This window comes from Lactuca saligna, chromosome 8 (assembly GCF_052625555.1).
Source record: "Lactuca saligna cultivar CGN05327 chromosome 8, ASM5262555v1, whole genome shotgun sequence".
Lineage (NCBI taxonomy): Eukaryota > Viridiplantae > Streptophyta > Magnoliopsida > Asterales > Asteraceae > Lactuca > Lactuca saligna.
The window spans coordinates 14148391-14154116 of record NC_136424.1 but is presented as its reverse complement, the minus strand read 5'-3'; positions in this window follow the sequence as shown (position 1 = coordinate 14154116).

Sequence of the window (5726 nt, the reverse complement as noted above, 5' to 3'; positions counted from 1 at the left end):
TTTCTTTCGTGACTTTCTTTTCTGTTCTTTTCTTTTCCTTTGATAAACTCGGGAACGATGTGTTAGGGTTTCGGGTGATGACCTTAAGACGGTAATGATATACCAGCGGGTTCAAATCCCGTGCTCATTCAAATTCAAACGGAATTGACCCTTCCAATCCCTCCTTCTCATAACTCTTCAAGACAAATCCGAAAATGATCTTTTCACCCTTTCTTCCATAATTCTTTTCATAATAAGTCCCAAAAATACCCATTAACCCCCCGCTTCTAAGATTCTTCTCAAACAACTCCGCAATTTACTAAACATCCCTCAATTGTCAAATTCTTCACAATTCATTACGGGAATTAGATTTATTAAATAAATTTATTTGTTTACTTAATAAATAAATGGGGTGTTACAGTAAAGCCCTAAATCCACAAGTGAATGAATTCCTCACAACGATAGCACATCTACTCCGTCCGAAATTTGTTGTCTCGAGATGGTCTAAATCCTTGACAGACCACTCATACTTAGTGTTGTAAAACTCACCGAGTTGGCCGATTACTCGTCCGAGTACTCCCTACTCGGCCTCTTACTGAGGCGAGTTACAAAATCCGAGTACTCCCTGATCGGCCTCTTACTGAAGCGAGCAATGTAGTAAAACTCGGCCAACTCGGTGATTAATAAGTATAATATACATAATGATTTATTATTTCACACACACATGTGATTATTACTATATATATATATATATATATATATATATATATATATATATATATATATATATCATACATTTTCGGTAATTATTCACGAAGTAAGACCATTGTATGTTTTTCATTTTTTGTGTATTCACATGAATCTAATTTTGTTATATATTTCAATCAACTTATGGTTTTAACTTATGATTTTGACATATATAATTTTCCTAAAAATATTTCTACATGAATTACCGAATCCGAGTACTCTCCACTTACTCCCGATTACTCGCTACTCGGTAGTCGGCCGAATAGGTACCGAGTAGCGAGTTCTACAACCATGCTCATACCGAATCATTATCGTTGAATCCAGTCCGTTTGTCCCTCAACTGCCTACTCAAATTCTAATAGCTCAAGGTTCCAACTATAAACAAGATCACCAACCCAAATATCCCTGCTGGTCACTTATACTTAGCCAAGTCTCAGCGAGTGACTTGTTACTTCCCAATCAACCAACTATTCCGTCTGTACTTGTAACCTAAAACACAAATACTAACGCTGCCCAAATGTTGAAACTACCCGAACACTGAATTGCCTGAAGCAATATGTTGCTATAAAGCTGCTTTCCAAAATCCATCGAGACCTCGCTGGTCTTAGTTTGTTCGCCAATTATCTAAATACCGGGTTCCAGCTTGGTTGCAGAGCCAAAGGACTCCCCATTTAGTCACCTCACACGACTTATGAACAAAATCCTTCTCTGGAACTAATTGCCACTTGTTATCATGCCACTGCAACTCTAACAACTTTTTGATCTAACCAATCGGGTCCATGCATAGAATCCTATCATCATCAAATCCAAGACTAAAAGGGATTGCTACCTGACCAATGGTAGCCTAATCTTACACTTCCTTAAGCAGTCCATTGCTTTCCTTATCTGATAACTGTAGTAACGTTCCTACAGTCTTATCACTGGCTTAACCAGATCTAATCCCTCTGGGGAAATCCATAAACCAATTCATGGATTTCCATATCCTCACTGCTACACCCGAACTGGTGGGTACTACTGTTCCTTCCGCGTCCTAACAACGCGCTCATACTATCTACCAACCTAGCGAATGTTGTTGCTACACCCAAATACTTACATCACTCTAACAATATCTGTTAACCTTGTGAATGCTATGGCTACACCCGTAGACTTATAACACTTCTCACACTATCTGCCAAACTGGTGAATGCTACGGCTACACCCGCAGACTTACAACACTTCTAGTACTATCTGACAACCTGGTGAATGCTACGACTACACCCGCAGTCTTACAATACTTTCCATACCGGTTGAACATGCACTCAACCTAACACACAACTAAACTTGAGTCCTAACTAGAGCTCTAACTTGGTTCCCGAAACCTGTTCTCTGATAGTCTCAAAGGCTGCCTGCTGCTCAGGCCCCCGGTGAAAGGCCACAAACTTCTTGGTCAGTCGAGTCAAAGGAGATGCAATCTTATAGAAGTCTCGTATAAATCTTTGGTAGTAACCCGCATGACCCAGGAAACTATGAATCTCAATTGCAGGCTTCGGAATCTCCCACTGCATCACAACCTATATCTTGGTCGGATCAACCAAAATACCCTTTTGGTTGACAAGGTGCCCAAGAGATTGCACCCCGCACAACCAGAAATCACATTTGGAGAAGTTTGTAAAACGTCTCTCCCCCACTTAGATTCGACTAAGTCTTCACGACATGCGAGAATTAAAGGATTCCCAATCCTTCTCGCTTTCTAGCATCCCACTAATGATAAGTTGTGCTTACCAATGCTAGCGATTAATCACTGGTTAAACCTTAAGATCGCCTATCCTCAGAAATCTTGATGAGTACTCTTGAAATCTGGTCCAGTCTGACACCTCAATCCACCTCCCATCCTGACAACTAGAGGCCTTAATCTTCACTGTGGCTGACGAGTCCTCGTTCCCACTTCCAATCTCACAACACCACTGAACTCTAACCGAACACATCCTATGCGAAAATACAATTCTCTTGAACATCCAATGACCAAACACTTATGCATCTAACACCCACAACGGACACTACCCTCTTCATGTTACCAGTCCTGTCCTAGCAACGGTAGTGCCTTGAACTCCAAAGTTCATCCATAGACAACTTTTGACCACACTTGAACCATGATAGAACCACTAAATGTTGACTTCACTAAGAACTATCGCTTTAACTCTATCTGAGTATCCTCTAAATAATACTCATGCACATATCCCGATAAGGATCCAGAATGATAACGGTCGACGTGGAACCCACTCCGCAAAATGCATCCTCTGTGGGTTCATCAAGGACTTTTCGACATGCAGGATGGCATATATGATCCTTGATAACCCAAACACTAGCAGAAAACCAACCCGAGATCTGACTTATCCAAAATCACTCACAATTCCAAAGCGACACATATTCCGAACAACCACCTAATAGTAGTAGAAGATGACATACCCGCAACATCTGGAGGAATCCTGATCACCTTCTGCTAACATTACCGACCGCGCTACACCTGTAGCAGCCTAAACCCTTGGAATGTCAAACTCCTTTATGTATTTTCTCGTACATGCTGCATTGACTCCGACCTTGTTGGCCTTTCACCCGATGATCAGACTTAGTCATGGGTCTCTTCTCGGGACCCTTTACTATACGCACCTAGCACAAAACTCTCTTCTTAAAGTGTTCCAAATTGATCTTGCATTTGAAACCTCTTGGAAGTCATGTCCTTCAGGTTCTAACACCCTGCCACGCTCACTAGCTCACTTACCAATGGCTAAGATGCAACAACTGGAACATCCTTTGTCCCTAAACCGGGTCACAAACTTCTCCCTAGAGCTTCTCAGATTCTCCAAGACTCTCACCGATTCGAGTATGGTTCCTATGCTTTCAGTAGTATGGGCCCAATACTACCTTCCACACATATCCATACTTTCCTCAACAATTTTTAGGTCCGAATCTTGATCTAATACTAGTAATCAAACAATCACAGATCGAGAATAACAATAAGATGAATAAGAATTGAGCTTGCACACGATTATATCAAATATCCATCTGGTACAACTCAAACACTAGCCGTAAAATAATATGCATCCAACCATACAAATGACCAACTCCTAGCCCTTATATACTCGACAAGACAGCAAACTAAGTTTGCAGCCGTAAACACGGTTACGACCGTAAATGTGTTTACGGTCGTGAACATGTCAAAACAGTAAACAACATTAAACAACTCAAAAGTACCATTACAGACTCAAAACCAAACAAATCACATAGAAATCCTAGCCCAAACCATTTACCAGACCCTTCAATCTCCCCCTTGGTTTGGGCTAGCATGAATTCAGTTCTTGTCGACGACTAACACATCAGATTTCCCCATTGCTCCATTCCATATCCTCTTGTCAAAAATTGTAGCCACCATCCGTGTGTATTCTTTTGCGGCAGGCTCAAACAACTCATCAGCAACCATAATCTGATGATTTTCAAGTTGATGAATGTCCCGCTCACCAAATTGAAGTAAACCCCTTTTGTCTACAAGCGAATACAGTCTTCTTTAAGCTTGATGACAGCAGCATCAGATGATTTATCGTACACCCAATATTGAATGAATTGTAGAGACCCATCTAGACAATTCTAAGGAATAGGGATATACTTAACTTGAGCAGTAGCAGGCCACATTACTGCTCGAATAGGCTCACTGATCTTTGCATCGATAACATTTTTATGGACTGCAATGAAAGACTCAACAGTTTTCATAGATGGGAAACCGTTAGCCACTTGATCTTCCAAGAAAAACTTGAATTGACTAGCTTTTGGATTTCCTAATGGATTTGAGAAGGGAGCCTTGGATAGCTCAATAAGGTCAACCTTAGTAAAAGAGTGAAAATCATGAGCATCCTTGTATAGTTCCTTATTCCCGCTCTTCCTTCTCACCATAAACATGTTCTGCGTGTCATGGAATCCCCACAACACGATTCCTGACCTATCACCATAGACATCCCTGAAAGTTTCACTGCTATGATCGGTAAGGGTAATTCGTGGCTGATCCCAGGGTGCCTTATGAGCTATGCTTCTTTTGAAAAGCCATTTACTAACATCCTTCTTTTTCTTCTTTTTGGAACTCTTTGAAGCACCTGCCCTTGGAGCTTGTTCAGGTTCTTTTTCAAAGCGATCCACAATGATGGGAGATCTGATTGGTTGAGAGGTAGTATGAGCATCAACACTGGGAGCGTCTGGATTGGGAGGATCAACGTGTGGTTCTTCAACAGTTGACTTAAATTCATCACCGAATTTGTCTTCATGTTTCTTTTGTAACTCCAGGAAGTTGGCAGCCAAGTGACCATATTCTGTCTGAATGTCATCAATTTGCTTAGTCTTCAGAATATTGTCTTCGCGAAGCTTGGCCACTTGGATACTGAGCTCTATATTTTCAGATTGCAGGTCTGCAACCTTGATGACTATATCTATATTCCTTTGGTCAAGATCAACATTCTTCCGATTGATAGCATCAATCTGACTTTGGAGTCCATGGAGTGAAGGGGTTTCTTCTCTTGTGTTGTTACCTCCAATGAAAATTCCTTTTCCACGAGGAAGTGGTGTAGAGAATTATTCTTCAGCCAGTAGACGGGCTAACTTAACCGAGGCATCATCTTTGTCTGGTCTGGGAGGAGAGAGGTTTGCATGAAATGAGGAACCACCAGCTTCAAATACAGTACTGGGACCTTCACTGATAGGTTCGACTGAGACAATAACATGTGTGATTGTCGGTGGAGCTGTAGCACCTTGAGTCGTCGTTCTCTGACTTGCTAGTCTCAGAACGAGTATGCGTTGCTTGTTTGGAGGAGGAGTGGCTTGTATGGTAGCGAGATCATCTTCCATTGACATAGATGTAGGTGAATCAGTATCAACGGGAGGAATCCCTGATATTATCACCATAGGAGTTTCTATTGTCGCCTTTGGATTTGAAACAGGAGGTGTAGCTACGAAAGCATCTTCTTCTTCCCTTGTCTTAG